This window comes from Pongo abelii, chromosome 7 (genome assembly GCF_028885655.2).
Source record: "Pongo abelii isolate AG06213 chromosome 7, NHGRI_mPonAbe1-v2.0_pri, whole genome shotgun sequence".
Taxonomy (NCBI): Eukaryota; Metazoa; Chordata; class Mammalia; order Primates; family Hominidae; genus Pongo; species Pongo abelii.
In genome coordinates, this window is record NC_071992.2 from 101,442,552 (window position 1) to 101,462,472 (window position 19,921).

General features: G+C 39.7%; 1 long non-coding RNA gene across 1 annotated transcript; it reads left to right on the forward strand.

The window, feature by feature from the left end:
* Positions 1 to 854: 854 nt before the first annotated feature.
* Positions 855 to 17,488, forward strand: LOC134761950 (uncharacterized). Its single transcript, XR_010141219.1, has 4 exons — positions 855 to 1,206; positions 8,428 to 8,524; positions 15,999 to 16,125; positions 16,878 to 17,488. It is a non-coding gene; the product is annotated as an uncharacterized LOC134761950 (long non-coding RNA).
* Positions 17,489 to 19,921: the final 2,433 nt, after the last annotated feature.

The following is a 19,921-nucleotide window of genomic DNA, read 5'->3' on the forward strand; positions in this document are numbered from 1 at the left end:
TTTCAAGAGAGATACTAGAATCCTTCAGTAGATGCCTAGATACTGCTGTTGTCTTTTCTAACAGTCGCTAAGATATATAAAATTCAGTGATAAAGTTTAGTGGCACAGTTGATTGTTTTTATTTCAGAAATGATTTGCCCCTGTGGACTCATTTACAGATTTGTTTAGATACATTCTTCAACATGTCTATTCTTTCTATTTTCCAGTGCTGTTGAAGAGGAGTTGCTGGCTCAGCAGGCCTCTTTGTCTCTGTGCTCATGACAAGGACATATCACCTAACTCCGGGCTCCGGCTCACTTAGCAGCTTCTTTGCCGTTGGACTCTCACATCGAGATGTCACCGAGCAGCAGCCTTTCCCAGGAAGTTGTTAAGGAGATGGGAATCCTCATGCCTGCCGCTTTTTCCCAAAAAAAAAGGCACCCCAGGAGCCAGTTGCAGTAAAGTCTTGCCAGTAACGTTTCTCTTAAGAATGGTGAGAAAATACTATGAAAAGTCACATTTACTTTGATCTAGAATTAAGTAAATTTCGGTGTTTGGGTCTTTGGTAAAATGTCACAAGTGGAAAGTCAGGACTCACATGATGTCTAGGCTTCTCTCTATGAGAATTATTTTTAGCTTCTCTTGGTATGCTTGGGTTTCATATTACAGCCCCCAACCCCCACCACCCTTAAATAAAGTAAACGAAAGAAGGCAGAAAGAAGTTTAGAGGCTGGAGTGGTCCCTGCAGTTGTCTGCTTGGCATCCAACCTGCCTGGGCCCGCGTGGCAGCCTGTGGTCTGGGTGGGTGTCGCCCCTCGTCACGCCCTGTGAGGAGCTGTGATTGGGTCACGCCCGTCAGGGCAGCCCCGCCCCATGGGTAAGTGACTCAGTTCAAACTCATGAGATGTGAGCTTTGGTCACGGAGGCCCTTGCTTCTCTTTAGAGAAAGCTACTCAAAGAAATGATCTCTTCCTGGATGTTGTGGTCCACGAATATTATGTCTGGAACATCAGAGCCATCTTGTCTCCATGATAGGAGTTCCATCTAAAGACAATGCCAAAACCCAGCAGAGGACACAGCTGAAGGAACACGAGAAAGTGGCATGGAAACGCTGAAGCCCCAGCACCGGCAGACGTCAGTTATTGGGGCCAGTCAACCTCTTGTTACTGTTCAAGCGAGTTTGGAAAGCGTTGTCGGAGACCCACAACGGAAAACAACCCAAACAGCGTATGTTTTAACTGTGATTAAAATCCTGTTTTAGGCCAGGTGGGGTGGCTCACGCCTGTAATCTCAGCACTTTGGGAGGCCGAAGAGGGAGGAGCGCTTGAGCCCGGGAGTTTGAGACCAACTGGGCAATATGGCGAAACCCTGCCTCTACAAAAAATACAAAAATTAGTCGGGCATGGACGCACACGTCTGTAGTCTAAGCTACTTGGGAGGCTGAGGTGGTAATCACTTGAGTCCGGGAGGTGGAGGTGGAGGTGGCAGTGAGCTGAGATCGTACTATTGCAGTCCAGCCTGGGCCACTGCACTCCAGCCTGGGGCACAGAGCAAGATTCTGTCTCAAAAAAACGAAAAAAGAGACAAAAACAAACAAACAAAAAACCGTTTTAAATTTTCATTTGTCAATAACACTAATCATAAAGAGTTGCCCAAATGAATCTACAGAAACGTTTTTGTTTCAACAGTAAACCCTACCTTGAGTGGATCATTATTTAATATTTGATAACTTTGACATAGAATTCTGCACACAAGAAAAAGATTTTTTAATTGAGTTCCTAAGTATATCTCAGTTTTGTTCTTAAAATAAAAATGTATTTTATCTAATTCTAAAGTCATTGTACCAGGCTACCACAGATAAAGTCAGAACACTTCAACAATTATTGAAGATATGTCTAGAGGTCAATAATTATAATATTAGCTTGTTATTTTCATTGTCTTTTCTCAAGACCTTTTAGGAACATGGTTTTGTCTTGACAGAATTAAGTAGCAATCTTCTCTGGAAATAACTATGAAAAATCAATAAGTCCATTAATTAGAGAAGTTTCTATTCATAAAAGAACAGTGGATAATAGTTACTGTATTGAAAAAACATTAAAATATGTGTTTTATAAGTAAATGGCCAAGAAGTTTAAAACACCTATTTTCTCACTTTTCTAGGAAATAAAAGATAGCCAGGGAAGGAAATCCTAAACCCCTAATTTAACTGAAGTATGGTCAATAATTGAAATCAATTGAAGGTTTAATTGTCTCCCACTCTGTGATACATTTGTGTGCATTATTGCTCTTGAGGTGGGAGGAAAAAGCTGACCAAGTAGCCTTACGGAAATTGCTTAATAATTAATTCACTTTTTCAAAGGTGGTCAGAACACTCAGTGAGATAAACTTTAAGGATAACAAAACTGAATTACACATGTCTGTTTTGGGTAATCTTGACTAATTTTCTTAGTTTATTTCTTCTTTTCTCTGTAAAATAAGATTAGTAGTCATAACAGGCAACTCTGGCTTACATCTGGGTTCTGCTATTGCATTTCATTTTCATCTCATGGAAAAGGTTATATAAAGCATAATGCATTGCTCTTCTCAGGCCTAGAGGTGCAAGAACATTATCTAGCTGAGAAAAAGTAGTTTTGAGTATTAATTAATGGTTGTTAAGATGTCAAAGAAACTCTATTTTTGCTTTCCTCTACTGTAGCTTCATTCATGAATATGTTTTGGTTGTAAATGATCTGCATGCCTTATCCATTACACTGCTCAAGCTGATAATATTCAATATAGTTAAAAAAAAAAAAAAGTACATATTAAGGTTAGGCGCAGTGGCTCACGCCTGTAATCCCAGAACTTTGAGATGCCGAGGCTGGATCACTTGAGGCCAGGAGTTCGAGACCAGCCTGGCAAACATGGTGAAGCTCCATCCCTACTAAAAATAAAAAAATTAGCAGGGTGTGGTGGTGGGTGCCTGTGATCCCAGCTACTCAGGAGGAAGGAGAATCACTTGAGCATGGGAGGTATAGGTTGCAGTGAGCCAAGATTGTGCCACCGCACTCCAGCCTGGGTGACAGAGCGAAACTGTAAAAAAAAAAAAAAAAATTTAAAAGGTCATTGTACATTATAGTACAAGAAAGCAGAATACCAGAATTAGGAAGTTTTTATTAGTCCATGTTTTTTATTTTTGGCCAGACATTTGCTTGGGTAGTAAAATAAGAAGTAGGAGTTATATTTTAAACATCAGAATAATATATAGGCTTTTTGGTTTTTAGGTTTCAATATAAATGCAGTGCCTAGAATAGTTTTGGTAATATAGTAAGCACTTAATAAATTCTTGACTAATACAGTAATTAGAATCACTTTGAATATGCTGCATTTATTTACTTAATCTACTATGCCTATTTTCACCAAGGATATGAGTAGGCTTAAAAATACATGCAATAAAAAATACGTAAAATAAATAAGTGAGAGAACTAGGATAAAGGAAAAGTATGAGTAGAAAAATAATATATCTATGGTAAAACTGACATTTTGAAATGCATATGTACAGTTGCTAGAGATTGGCATCAATTGTCTTTGTGCATCCTAGTAGCCAAAGTAAAGAAGAAAACATGATCAGTTACATGACATTCCGTATCCTTAAGATTAAAAAAGAAGTTATTCAGAATTATCTTAAACTTATTTGATCAATACCCTCGGGAATAATTTCTGATGTGTCCTCATTTATGCAACAATAATCATCAACATTGCCAGTTTGTATGGATATGTATTGGAGCACTTTGCAATGACATCTGGTAAAGGAAGGCTAACCCATATTTAAGTAAAAATAATTCATAAAGATCTGAAGCAACATAATTTAAGCATGTAGTACTCTAATGTGGAAACTTTTACTGTGATAAAGGTAACTCTCTTTATGATTAGACAGACTGATATGAATAGTAGTCCATTTACTAGCTGTACAACCTCAGGCAGATCACTTCGTTGTGCCTTATCTGCAAAATAAAGATAATTAATAGCTACACATGGCATTGTTATTAGTACACAATTAAGTAAATGTCTTAGCCAGTGATATGGAATAAGTGTTCAAAGAACAGTTGTTTTTATTTTCATTTTCTGTTTTGGTCTGAAGAAAACATTTAGAATCACTGGAGAATTGAATATGTTCTTCAAGTATTTCTACACATTTACTAGTTCTCATAATGAGGCTATTATTGAGACGTTATACAACAAATGGTTGAAGTTGTCATTTCTGCCAAGAACCTGCAGTGCAGATATGGAAGAAACAGAGGGTAGGGGTAAAGTCTGTTACTAAGACACATGCCTGAAAGGAATGGCCACCCTACAGTAGCAGAAAGGTGGGCGAAGGTACTGCCTAGATGCTGGGACAAGATCTTCCTCAGAAAACACTGCTCCTGCTGCTCCAGTGTGTAGGTCACTAATGACTAAGTCCCCAAAGTTCCGGGTTACACATCATCACTTCAAACAACTTGGCCTGGAAGTTTTCAAGGTGAAGGTTGCAAAGATTATTTATGTGGCCACTGGAATATTTCAGAAAAAGGTGCCCATAGAAAATATAATTTCAGGTAGTATAAATATCAAATTATCTCAGATAAATTTATTGCAATTATTATGCCCTAGAAACCTAAAACTCATGAAAATATCCTGACTCTAGTGTTCTGCTTATTCATTTTAAATAATTATAAATTATTTTGAAAGGACCAAAGTGAAACTTTTTAAAATACAAGACACTTTGAATGAAGAAAGCAATAAATTATAGTCTCTTGCTGTTTCAAAAAGAGTATTGCTTATTTGGTTGTTAGCTGAAGTTTGTGTCTCTATCTCCTGCCTTCTCACTGTTTTTCTTAAGTGTGGTTTCTTTATCTGAGGTATCTGCAGTGGAGGAAAGATGACCCATTAGAATATAAGCTTCAGGAGATAGCATTTTTGTTTGTCTTTTTGTTTTATTATTGTTATTATCCCCAACAGGCAGAATTGTTCCTGGCATGTGGTAGGTAGGAACTAAGAAACCTTTGTTTTGTTTGTTTTGGTTTTTTGAGACAGGGTCTCACCCCATTGCCCAGGCTGGAGTGCAGTGGCTTGATCTTGGTTCCCTGCAGCCTCGACCTCCTGGGCTGAAGTGATCCTCTCACCTCAGCTTTCCAAGTAGCTGGGACCATAGACATGTACCATTATACCTGGCTAATTCTTTCTCTCTTTCTCTCTTTCTTTCTTTCTCCCTTTCTTTCTTTCTTCCTTTTTCTTTCTTTCTTTCTTTCTCCCTTTCTCTTTCTTTCTTTTTCTTTCTTCCTTCCTTCCTTCCTTCCTTCCTTCTTTCTTTCTTTCTTCCTTTCTTTCTCCCTCTCTTTCTTTCTCCCTCTTTCTTTCTTTCTTTTTTTGTATTTTTATAGAGATGGGGTTTTGCCATGTTGCTCAGGCTAGTCTCAAACTCCTAGGCTCAAGCAATCGGCCTGCCTCGGCCTCCCAAAGTGCTAGGACTATAGGCATGAGCCACATGACCAGCCAAAAATAAATAAATGAATGAGGCTGGGTGCATTGGCTTATGCCTGTAATCCCACCACTTTGGGAGGCCGAGGTGGGCGGATCACTTGAGGTCAGGAGTTCAAGACCAGCCTGGCCAACATGGTAAAATCCTGTGTCTACTAAAAATACAAACAATTAGCTGGGTGTGGTGGCATGTGCCTGTAATCCTAGCTACTGAGGAGGCTGAGGCAGGAGAATCACTTGAATTTGGGAGGCAGACATTGCAGTGAGCAGAGATTGCACCACGGCACTCCAGCCTGGGTGACACAGTGACTCTGTCTCAAAAAAAAAAAAAAAAATGGATGAACTAGATCCCTTGGAGACAGAACCAGTTTCTCCCTGGATAACTCTACGCCACATTATGGGCAAGAACTTAATGTCTCAGTGTCTGTTTCCTGTGGATTTTTTTTGTTTTTCGAGACAGAATCTCACTCTTGTCACCCAGGCTGTAGTGCAGGGGTGCTATCTTGGCTCTCTGCAACCTCTGCCTCCCAGGTTCAAGCAATTCTCCTGCCTCAGCCTCCCAAGTAGCTGGGATTACAGGCATGTGCCTAGCTAATTTTTGTATTTTTAATAGAGGTGGGGTTTCACCTGTTGGCCAAGCTGGTCTTGAACTCCTGACCTTGTGATCCACCCACCTTGGCCTCCCACAGTGCTGGGATTACAGGCGTGATGAGCCACTGCGCCTGGCCTCTTGCAGAATTTTTAACAAAAGAGCTGCCCAGTACCTTGGAGTAGCTCTAGTCACTAGCTTACCTCTATGAAAAAAGTATTTTTTATGGTAATGAACTATTCAAATGGGCATTATTCTACCAGATCAAGGGTTCTGAACATTTTTCTGGGCCATAGACACCTTTTGCAGTCAATAAGCCTACAGCCCCCTTCTCAAAGTAATTTTTTAATGCATGAAATATAATGCATGCGATTATAAAAGAAATTATTTAAAATAGTGAAATACAGTTATCAAAACATTAAAAAAACAAATTTGTGTTATAGTAGTATACATATGTTTTTGTTAACACATTGAAGAAAAAGACGACATTTAAAGTGTCAGCAAGTTAGTTTTATTTTTTAAAACATCAGCTACCGTAGCTTACCTAAGTAAGATTATTAAACTGTGGAGTGGTCCTTGACCCATCTCTTTCCACATACTGACTAATACGAAATTGTAGATGGGGAAAGAAATGTGGATGTTGAGGTCACCAAGGTATTACACATGACTTCACTGTCAGGTGGCTGATCAAAATGAATTTCAAAACTGCCCAATAGTTGGCCGACTTATATTACAATAGCATTTGTGGGCAGAAAGACTAGAATCATGTGAACCCTGATGTCAGTATAATAATGACTGCAATTCCAAAACAGTGATGGAATTGTCATTAGTCTTTCTCTATATATACACATATATAAAGAGAGACATTTGCAACAATAATGTAGTGTAAAAATATCTGAGATTTCCATTAATGATGGAGTTGTAGATTCTTCTAATATCATGGTGATACATACTTTCATACTGGAAAGAAGTAGTACATCTCAGTTAATGGCTAATGACATAAAGATAGAAGCTTCCCTTTCCCCAGAGGATGAGAACCTCTGTACTAAACCAAAAGTTTCTTAGGACTTGGAGGCCCTGATAAATCTTTTTACTCTTAGCAATATCATATTGTGTGTCTTGTTCATCCAAGCAAAATTATTTTTTACTTAATAAATAATATTCCCATTGGGGCCTGCTTCTACTTTTCCTAACCCGTTTGGATGAGTTTGATGACAGCAAAAGCCAAGGAACTGGCGAAGACAGCAAGTGGCCACAGCTAACAGTCAAGCCAGTCACAAAAGTCCCAGGGAGAAAGATTCCCACTGTTTCCCACTTCCAGGACTTCCTACTGGACACCAATTCTACACAGTAGAACAGTTGAGATGGATTCAAAAATGAATAATTTATTGACACTGATGCCAGAGGGAGAGGCAAGACGTCTAGGGTATGTGACCTATGGACCAGCAGCAGTCTTTTAGAAATGCAAGAGTCCCAGGCTCCACCCTAGACTTACTGAGCCAGAATATGCATTTCAACCAGACCTCTAGGTGATGTGTGTGTGCATTAAAACGTGAGAAGCTGTAGCACTCAGGGTGACAGTATTCCGTGTAGATCACCTAAGCATCTTCCCTCACGATCTCATCCTTCACCCATACACTCTCCTCCCCAGACCTTCCTCCTACGTGAGACTTATTTTGCTTGTATGTTACCTTATATTATAAAATCATTAAGGTTAGGAGGGGCTCAATCACTAGAGCAACTGGGAGAGGTGCCAGTGCTTTGAATGTAGCTGGAACCTCTCTCCATTTGGAGTAATTCCAACCATAAACGTGGCCTGCTTTACTTTGGTTGGTCAGAAGAATATAAACATTCTACAGTCTCTTTATCTAGTTTGTTTGTCTCAATGTCTTGCTGAGAAATATGTTCTTCAGAATTCACTGACAACACATATTTAATCTATGGTTCTCCTTCAACACAAGAAATTTCCCTTTATCAGCACTAACCCCAAACTCCCTCACTGATTACTACCTGCTTTTTTTTTTTTTTTTTTTTTTTTTGAGATGGAGTTTCACTCTCGTTGCCCAGGCTGGAGTGTGCAAGGGCACAATCTCGGCTCACCACAACCTCTGCCTCCTAGGTTCAAGCGATTCTCCTTCTTCAGCCTCCCGAGTGGCTGGGATTACAGGCATGCACCACCATGCCTGGCTAATTTTTTGTATTTTTAGTAGAGATGGGGTTTCTCCATGTTGGTCAAGCTGGTCTTGAATTCCTGACCTCATGTGATCTGCCCACCTTGGCCTCCCAAAGTCCTGAGATTACAGGTGTGAGCCACCGTACCCAGTCTAATTACTACCCTCTTTAAATGTATCTCCCTGGGCACATAGGAGAATCAGCCAAGATGGCCGAATAGGAACAGCTCCGGTCTACAGCTCCCAGCGTGAGCGACGCAGAAGACGGGTGATTTCTGCATTTCCATCTGAGGTACCGTGTTCATCTCACTAGGGAGTGCCAGACAGTGGGCGCAGGTCAGTGGGTGAGTGCACCGTGCGCCAGCCAAAGCAGGGGCGAGGCATTGCCTCACTCGGGAAGCGCAAGGGGTCAGGGAGTTCCCTTTCCAGGGGTGACAGACAGCACCTTGAAAATCGGGCCACTCCCACCCGAATACTGTGCTTTTCCGACGGGCTTAGGAAACGGTGCCCGAGGAGAGTATAGCCCACACCTGGCTCAGAGGGTCCTACGCCCACGGAGTCTCGCTGATTGCTAGCACAGCAGTCTGAGATCAAACAGCAAGTCGGCAGCGAGGCTGGGGGAGGGGCGCCCGCCATTGCCCAGGCTCGCTTAGGTAAACAAAGCAGCCAGGAAGCTTGAACTGGGTGGAGCCCACCACAGCTCAAGGAGGCCTGCCTGCCTCTGTAGGCTCCACCTCTGGGGGCAGGGCACAGACAAACAAAAAGACAGCAGTAACCTCTGCAGACTTAAATGTCCCTGTCTGACAGTTTTGAGGAGAGCAGTGGTTCTCCCAGCACGCAGCTGGAGATCTGAGAACGGGCAGACTGCCTCCTCAAGTGGGTCCCTGACCCCTGACCCCCGAGCAGCCTAACTGGGAGGCACCCCCCAGCAGGGGCAGACTGACACCTCACACGGCCGGCCAGGTACTCCAACAGACCTGCAGCTGAGGGTCCTGTCTATTAGAAGGAAAACTAACAGAAAGGACATCCACACCAAAAACCCATCTGTACATCACCATCATCAAAGACCAAAAGTAGATAAAACCACAAAGATGGGGAAAAAACAGAGCAGAAAAACTGGAAACTCTAAAAAGCAGAGTACCTCTCCTCCTCCAAAGGAACGCAGTTCCTCACCGGCAATGGAACAAAGCTGGACAGAGAATGACTTTGACGAGCTGAGAGAAGAAGGCTTCAGACGATCAAATTACTCCGAGCTACGGGAGGATATTCAAACCAAAGGCAAAGAAGTTGAAAACTTTGAAAAAAATTTAGAAGAATGTATAACTAGAATAACCAATACAGAGAAGTGCTTAAAGGAGCTGATGGAGCTGAAAACCAAGGCTCGAGAACTACGTGAAGAATGCAGAAGCCTCAGGAGCTGATGCGATCAAATGGAAGAAAGGGTATCAGCCCTGGAAGATGAAATGAATGAAATGAAGCGAGAAGGGAAGTTTAGAGAAAAAAGAATAAAAAGAAATGAGCAAAGCCTCCAAGAAATGTGGGACTATGTGAAAAGACCAAATCTACATCTGATTGATGTACCTGAAAGTGACAGGGAGAATGGAAACAAGTTGGAAAACACTCTGCAGGATATTATCCAGGAGAACTTCCCCAATCTAGCAAGGCAGGCCAACATTCAGATTCAGGAAATACAGAGAACGCCACAAAGATACTTCTTGAGAAGAGCAACTCCAAGACACATAATTGTCAGATTCACCAAAGTTGAAATGAAGGAAAAAATGTTAAGGGCAGCCAGAGAGAAAGGTCGGGTTACCATCAAAGGGAAACCCATCAGACTAACAGCGGATCTCTCAGCAGAAACCCTACAAGCCAGAAGAGAGTGGGGGCCAATATTCAACATTGTTAAAGAAAAGAATCTTCAACCCAGAATTTCATATCCAGCCAAACTAATCTTCATAAGTGAAGGAGAAATAAAATCCTTTACAGACAAGCAAATGCTGAGAGATTTTGTCACCACCAGGCCTGCCCTAAAAGAGCTCCTGAAGGAAGTGCTAAACATGGAAAGGCACAACCGGTACCAGCCACTGCAAAATCATACCAAAATGTAAAGACCATCGAGACTAGGAAGAGACTGCATCAACTAACGAGCAAAATAACCAGCTAACATCATAATGACAGGATCAAATTCACACATAACAATATTAACTTTAAATGTAAATGGACTAAATGCTCCAATTAAAAGACACAGACTGGCAAATTGGATAAAGACTCAAGACCCATCAGTGTGCTGTATTCAGGAAACCCATCTCACATGCAGAGACACACATAGGCTCAAAATAAAAGGATGGAGGAAGATCTACCAAGCAAATGGAAAACAAAAAAAGGCAAGGGTTGCAATCCTAGTCTCTGATAAAACAGACTTTAAACCAACAAAGATCAAAAGAGACAAAGAAGGCCATTACATAATGGTAAAGGGATTAATTCAACAAGAAGAGCTAACTATCCTAAATATATATGCACCCAATACAGGAGCACCCAGATTCATAAAGCAAGTCCTGAGTGACCTACAAAGAGACTTAGACTCCCACACATTAATAATGGGAGACTTTAACACCCCACTGTCAACATTAGACAGATCAATGAGACAGAAAGTCAACAAGGATACCCAGGAATTGAACTCAGCTCTGCACCAAGTGGACCTAATAGACATCTACAGAACTCTCCACCCCAAATCAACAGAATATACATTTTTTTCAGCACCACACCACACCTATTCCAAAATTGACCACATACTTGAAAGTAAAGCTCTCCTCAATAAATGTAAAAGAACAGAAATTATAACAAACTATCTCTCAGATCACAGTGCACTCAAGCTAGAACTCAGGATTAAGAATCTCACTCAAAACCGCTCAACTACATGGAAACTGAACAACCTGCTCCTGAATGACTACTGGGTACATAACAAAATGAAGGCAGAAATAAAGATGTTCTTTGAAACCAACGAGAACCAAGACACAACATACCAGAATCTCTGGGATGCATTCAAAGCAGTGTGTAGAAGGAAATTTATAGCACTAAATGCCCACAAGAGAAAGCAGGAAAGATCCAAAATTGACACCCTAACATCACAATTAAAAGAACTGGAAAAGCAAGAGCAAACACATTCAAAAGCTAGCAGAAGGCAAGAAATAACTAAAATCAGAGCAGAACTGAAGGAAATAGAGACACAAAAAACCTTTCAAAAAATAAATGAATCCAGGAGCTGGTTTTTTGAAAGGATCAACAAAATTGATAGACCGCTAGCAAGATTAATAAAGAAAAAAAGAGAAACGAATCAAATAGATGCAATAAAAAATGATAAAGGGGATATCACCACCGATCCCACAGAAATACAAACTACCATCAGAGAATATTACAAACACCTCTATGCAAATAAACTAGAAAATCTAGAAGAAATGGATAAATTCCTCAACATATACACCCTCCCAAGACTAAACCAGGAAGAAGTTGAATCTCTGAATAGACCAATAACAGGAGCTGAAATTGTGGCAATAATCAATAGCTTACCAACCAAAAAAAGTCCAGGACCAGATGGGTTCACAGCCGAATTCTACCAGAGGTACACGGAGGAGCTGGTACCATTCCTTCTGAAACTATTCCAATCAATAGAAAAAGAGGGAATCCTCCCTAACTCATTTTATGAGGCCAGCATCATCCTGATACCAAAGCCTGGCAGAGACACAACCAAAAAAGAGAATTTTAGACCAATATCCTTGATGAACATTGATGCAAAAATCCTCAATAAAATACTGGCAAACAGAATCCAGCAGCACATCAAAAAGCTTATCCACCATGATCAAGTGGGCTTCATCCCTGGGATGCAAGGCTGGTTCAATATATGCAAATCAATAAATGTAATCCAGCATATAAACAGAACCAAAGACAAAAACCACATGATTATCTCAATAGATGCAGAAAAGGCCTTTGACAAAATTCAACAACCCTTCATGCTAAAAACTCTCAATAAATTAGGTACTGATGGGACGTATCTCAAAATAATAAGAGCTATCTATGACAAACCCACAGCCAATATCATACTGAATGGGCAAAAACTGGAAGCATTCCCTTTGAAAACTGGCACAAGACAGGGATGCCCTCTCTCACCACTTGTATTCAACATAGTGTTGGAAGTTCTGGCCAGGGCAATTAGGCAAGAGAAGGAAATAAAGGGTATTCAATTAGGAAAAGAGGAAGTCAAATTGTCCCTGTTTGCAGACGACATGATTGTATATCTAGAAAACCCCATTGTCTCAGCCCAAAATCTCCTTAAGCTGATAAGCAACTTCAGCAAAGTCTCAGGATACAAAATCAATGTACAAAAGTCACAAGCATTCTTATACATCAATAACAGACAAACAGAGAGCCAAATCATGAGTGAACTCCCATTCACAATTGCTTCAAAGAGAATAAAATACCTAGGAATCCAACTTACAAGGGATGTGAAGGACCTCTTCAAGGAGAACTACAAACCACTGCTCAAGGAAATAAAAGAGGATACAAACAAATGGAAGAACATTCCATGCTCATGGGTAGGAAGAATCAATATCGTGAAAATGGCCATCCTTCCCAAGGTAATTTACAGATTCAATGCCATCCCCATCAAGCTACCAATGACTTTCTTCACAGAATTGGAAAAAACTACTTTAAAGTTCATATGGAACCAAAAAAGAGCCCGCATTGCCAAGTCAATCCTAAGCCAAAAGAACAAAGCTGGAGGCATCACACTACCTGACTTCAAACTATACTACAAGGCTACAGTAACTAAAACAGCATGGTACTTGTACCGAAACAGAGATATAGATCAATGGAACAGAACAGAGCCGTCAGAAATAATGCCACATATCTACAACTATCTGATCTTTGACAAACCTGACAAAAACAAGAAATGGGGAAAGGATTCCCTATTTAATAAATGATGCTGGGAAAACTGGCTAGCCATATGTAGAAAGCTGAAACTGGATCCCTTCCTTACACCTTATACAAAAATCAATTCAAGATGGATTAAAGACTTAAATGTTAGACCTAAAACCATAAAAACCCTAGAAGAAAACCTAGGCATTACCATTCAGGACATAGGCATGGGCAAGGACTTCATGTCTAAAACACCAAAAGCAATGGCAACAAAAGCCAAAATTGACAAATGGGATCGAATTAAACTAAAGAGCTTCTGCACAGCAAAGGAAACTACCATCAGAGTGAACAGGCAACCTACAAAATCGGAGAAAATTTTCGCAACCTACTCATCTGACAAAGGGCTGATATCCAGAATCTACAATGAACTCCAACAAATGTACAAGAAAAAAACAAACAACCCCATCAAAAAGTGGGCGAAGGACATGAACAGACACTTCTCAAAAGAAGACATTTATGCAGCCAGAAAACACATGAAAAAATGCTCACCGTCACTGGCCATCAGAGAAATGCAAATCAAAACCACAATGAGATACCATCTCACACCAGTTAGAATGGCGATCATTAAAAAGTCAGGAAACAACAGGTGCTGGAGAGGATGTGGAGAAATAGGAACACTTTTACACTGTTGGTGGGACTGTAAACTAGTTCAACCCTTGTGGAAGTCAGTGTGGCGATTCCTCAGGGATCTAGAACTAGAAATTCCATTTGACCCAGCCATCCCATTACTGGGTATATACCCAAAGGACTATAAATCATGCTGCTATAAAGACACATGCACACACGTATGTTTATTGCGGCATTATTCACAATAGCAAAGACTTGGAACCAACCCAAATGTCCAACAATGATAGACTGGATTAAGGAAATGTGGCACATATACACCATGGAATACTATGCAGCCATAAAAAATGATGAGTTCATGTCCTTTGTAGGGACATGGATGAAATTGGAAATCATCATTCTCAGTAAACTATCGCAAGAACAAAAAATCAAACACCACATATTCTCACTCATAGGTGGGAATTGAACAATGAGAGCACATGGACACAGGAAGGGGAACATCACACTTCGGGGACTGTTGTGGGGTGGGGGGAGGGGGGAGGGATAGCACTGGGAGATATACCTAATGCTAGATGACGAGTTAGTGGGTGCAGCACACCAGCTTGGCACATGTATACATATGTAACTTACCTACACATTGCGCACATGTACCATAAAACCTAAAGTATAATAATAATAATAAAAAAAAAAGAAAAAAAAAATGTGTCTCCCTATAAAAAGAAGTTCATCTCTGTGGTCCCCCACATCATCCTTCCCTACTGACTCTCCCCTTCTGGCAGTTCTCTTGGACTCAGCTGTTAGGACCATCAGGACCCAGTTCATAAATGGATATACTGAAAAATTTTGTTTTAAAATCTTTTATTTGAAATTACAATGCACATTCTAACAGAAATTGTATACGTGGTGGTTGGTTTTCCAAAATAACAAGCAAAAGATTATTAAGTCTTTAATATGGTTGTGGAATTGTTCATCTAAAATGAAAGGGATAATAAAGCAATGTTATTGCAATCCAGTAACTAAACATGAGGAAAAACTAATGACATTGAATACGAAGTGATAATATATGCATTTTAGATTTGGTTGAACTAAAGAAGCATGAGTATAATCTGTGAAGAACATAATAGGGCTACCTTTTATTATTATGAATAATTATATCTAAAAATAGTTGCTGTTCTAGTCCTGAATATAAATGGTATCCAGGCCCTACCAGATGTAACTTGGGTCTCCTGGTTCCTTAAGAATAACATATTTTTCATTCCAGTTTTTAATCAACTCTACCCACATGTTCAGGCAATCATTGGTGTAAAACTTGAGACCTTTGGAGAAGAAGCCCTTTGAGATTCCTCTTAGGATCACACTGCCATCATCCTCTACCTCCCTTGTGCTAATCTCTTCTGACTCCATGACTCCTAAATATTCTTCTGGGGAAAACCAATGTTTTGAACTGAGTGATGGTATGAGTTTCAGATCCCAGCGTAAATCCTGACTTGGGTAGATGAAGGTAGGGGATGTGTTATACTCAGTCTCATGGAATCTCAACTCTGAGTGTTAGAGAAAGCAATTCTTCCACAGCAAAGTTTCTGAAAATAAGAGGACTCAAGAAAACTCATTGAGTCCAAAATGTTGATTTCAGCAGGAACAAAGCAAGTACAACCTGATCCCAAAGGGGAATCAATTTTAACGAACGTGTGGAAACAGTCTCAGAACAGAACACATCTGAGTTACTTGTAATTAATTGACTTTAAAAGTCATGATGATTAAAACCTATCCAGTGGCCCTTAAAAAACTGACTCAGTAACTTTGAAAATAATCTCTGTATTGACATGGTTCAGGTAACGGACCCTCAAAATGGAAGTGTTAAGTTGGTTCTATCACAGAGATTAATTATTCTTTGGGAAGCAAGTGAAAATTAACAAATTGATTTCATGTGTCATCCAAACTTGTGCACAGCCCTTGCAATAATCATTGAAAGTTATTTAGCACAGAAGGAGGACCTACAAGCTAGCTCCTAAGAAGAAAGCAAGAGCCATGACACTGCATGCCTCCGCATCACTGTGATCTTTATTAGGACTCCAAGAAAACACAGGGCTGAGCAGTAACTCATTGCCTCAGTTGCTCTATAAGACATAGAAGAAAAGCTGTTTGGGATAAGAGGCAAATTTTGGAATTTTGGTTAAAGAAGACTTTATTACTACCTGTTAAAAATTACTAATTTTTCATCTTCCTTTTAGTTATACCTAAAGACTCCTACATGGCTTTGATGACATAAAGAGTTTGTAGAGTGAAGACAGAAATGGTGAATGAATAAACAATTTGGGCTTGAATGTAATGACCAAAAGAAGTCCAGGAGAGTTTCAGGTAGGGAAAAAACGGAAAGTGAAAGTGTTCCTTTCCCAAGTAGTGACAAATCCTAATGAAACAAATGAAAGAAGTGTTCTGAATTGAGACAGTTATAGACAATCTACCATTTTCTTTTTAATCAGTATTAAAACACAAACTAAGTTTTATTTAGCATCTTATTAAACCTATAGAGAACTATTCCTTGTGCTATTTTAGATATGTAAAAACTTGAATAACATTTTATCTTCTAAAGAGAATTTATAGTGTCTCCATGCTGTGTAATTCTTTAATACTGAAATACATTTCTGCTTTGAAATATCAGTTAATAAAATCTGATTTTGGTATATTTCTCAAGATACTTGATTAAAATGTCATCTTAACAAATATTTGAATGATAACATTTTTCTTTAAAAAAACCTACTGTATATTTCATCTTTGGTATTATCAAAAAACAGAGTATATACATCTGTAGATCTTGCTACATTTGCTGGAAAAATTGGCATCTTTTGGATTAAGGTGAAACTTCATATTTTGAGAGTGTTTTAAGTTATAGCATACCTTGATTGTCATTTGAAACCTGTATATCTCAGATTTTGTGTTTCTTTGAATTATAGAAAGGTTTAATGAATTTTGGGTTGCTATTAGAGTCTAGAAAATGCTCAAGTAGTTAATACGATATGGATACCCTAACAATAAATCCATTAGCTTTTGGTATTGGGTGTTAGGTTTCAGTCACAAGCTTTTCAATTTAAAAAATCTTTTATTCCCAGGGAACCAACTTGCAGCTACATCCACAATTCCTCAACACTGGAACACCATGCTTGTGACCTTTCCTTTTCAGAGCAACAGTGACGTGTTTGGTTTGTAACAGTTTCTGAACCACTGAAGTACTTTTCAACTTTCTCCCTTGGAAAAGCTGGCACCTTGCCTGAAATCCTTGGTGTGGTCTAGCATTGCTTTTGTTTTAATCACATTCCAGTGGGAAACAGCAACTTAGCCAAATTTACATCAGCACTTCCTATGGTAGCTATTGGAAACAGCACGGGCAAAAATGTTGCTATCTACTGCATTCATTGGACTCTGGTAGCTTGTAACAAATAAATAGATGTATTTTGGCTCCTCTTTTCCACACTTTTCCTCTGTGTTTAAAAATATTTTGAACAAATGATGAAGTGTTGACATTTTATCATTCTTAGAAGCCCACTAAGTAAAAGATTGTATTGCCAGGGGTGGTGGCTCATGCCTGTAATCCCAGCACTTTGGGAGGCCACGGCGGGCAGGTCACTTGAGGCCAAGAGTTCAAGACCAGCCTGGACAACATGGCAAAACCCCATCTCTACTAAAAAATACAAAAAAAAAATTAGTCAGGCATGGTGGTGTGCACCTGTAATCCCAGCTACCCTGGAGGCTGAGGCACGAGAATTGCTTGAACCTGGGAGGTGGAGGTTGCAGTGAACTGAGATTGCACCAGGGCACTCCAGCCTGGGCAACAGAGCAAGACTCTGCCTCAGAAAAAAAAAAAAAAAAAAAAAAAAAAAGATTGTATCATGCTGTATTCATTTCCCAGGGAGGGCTGCCAGAGGGAAGTACCATAAACTGGGTGGCTTAAAACAATAGAAATTTATTGTTTCATAATTCTGTAAACTCAAAGTCATGAGTCAAGGTGTTGTCATTGCCATGTTTACTCTGAAACCTGAAAAAGAGGATCCTTCCTTGCCTCTTCTTAGCCTCTGATGATTTGCCAGCAGTCTATGGGGTTCCGTGGTTTGTAAAACCATCATTCTAACCTTCTATCCTCACATGGCATTCTCTCTCTGTATCTTCACAACATTTTTCCTTTGTGTGTATCCATCTCTGTGTTTGAATTTCCCCTTTTTATGATGACGCCAGTGCTATTGGATTTGGGCCACCCTAATGACCTCGTTTTAACTTGATTACCTCTATAGAGACTATTTCCAAATAAGGTCACATTCTCACATTCTGAGGTACTGGGTGTGGGACTTCAGCCTATCTTTTTTGGAGATACAATTCCACCCATAACATGCTGGCTGCACATCTTTCAAAATAACCACAAAATGCAAAAAAGGTATTATGCTCAGATTGAAGGACTATACCCTTTGGTTTACAGATTTAAATGTTTTCTTCTATGGAAGCAGGCTGAAGGGCTTGAACGGGAAGAGGATGGATGGTTGCTGCCCTGGTAGATGCTGAATGTCCTCTGGGTGATACCATTGGTAATGGTCCATCTGTTCTCTTCCTGTGCCCTGATCACCCTCCTGTGGCCAGTAATCCTCAAACCTCATTTTTTCTTATTGAGGATTTAAGTTGAGCTTTCTTTAAATGATCGGTGGTTTGAGGCTAGGTAAGAATATTTGAGTTGGGGACATGGTTTGAGAATAAATATGTACAGATCCACATATATGCCAACTCTAATGGAGACAGCACCTGGGCCTGCCTGGCAGGAGGTCTGTGTAGAGACTTTGACCTTCAAAACACACACTCCCCATTCCTCTTTATTTGCTGCACTAACGCCTGTGTGGTATATGTTTGCTGCACTCTGGATTGTGTTATAACACTCTACACCTCTTTAATGCCTGGGAATTAAGGTGGAGGTGTCAGATTACCTTGCATAAAATATTACTGTACACTATTTTGGCATGTAGGAATAGGACAACAGGAAATGAAAATACTAAAGAGAATTGGGTCTCCATCCTTTCCTTTGGAAGGAATCTAAATCAATATTAAGTATTTTCTTTCTGCACTGAAAAATTAGAGAACTTACTGTCTGTGACAGCCTTTTGGAAATTATGCAAGTCACTGACTTGTGGGTGTCATATTATATGCCTATGTCTTATTTACAAATTATGGTGTATGGACATTTGGGAGACAGGAATCAAGCTTATTATTACATTTTATCCACTCTAAGATGAACTTATCCAAGACCTCCATATTTTAGCATCTCTGAAAGCAGGATGTGTCTTATAATTTATGGATTGTTACCATCATCATGGTGACAGAGCTGTCATTGCCTGCGCATCGGTGAACTTGGTTGTAGCTCTCAACAATATCATCACATCTATTGAGGCATTGTTGATACTCCACGCATTGAATTTAATTGCCACTTAAAATGAATATAGAAAGAATACATTATAATCCAGTAATGAAATGAAAGTGATTTCTACATAGCAAGATGCAGAAATAGAAAAGTGGGGGCATACATGTAATGTAATGAAGCAGATATTAGTGATTGGAGGGATGACTGCAATTTCATGTTTTCTTGCAAAGCAATTATGAAGTGCTTTACATGACCTAAGAAAGAGATTCATAAGTGGTTGAAGCTTTTTTACACTTTTTATTAAAATGCGGGCAAAAAGACTGCTTATCATATGCAAGGCAAGGTGATGAAAAAAGGAGAAATTGCTAATTACCTCTTAATAGATGAAAAACATGTAACTCAATGAAAATTGATATGACCAACTCATGCATGCATACATACTGTCAGTATGGCATTGTGTCATCAGTTAGTTGGAAGTGTTTCTCCCTTCTGAGTTGATATAAAATTATTGTTTACCTTATAACTGATGGCATCATCAATGAAATGTATTTTTTTGCCATCTCCATGAGTCCTAGATGCTCCCTGGGAAACTTCCTGGGAAAACACCAGATATTTATTGATTGACTGTATGGGTTTGGTAATTTAAATAAAAAAGTGTCCCATTATTGTGGCTGGCAGGACTGGAGGCTGCCTCTATGAGGAAGAGAATAAGTTAGTATTTTCCTAGTCTGCTTCATTGCAGGGGTCTTGAAAGTAACT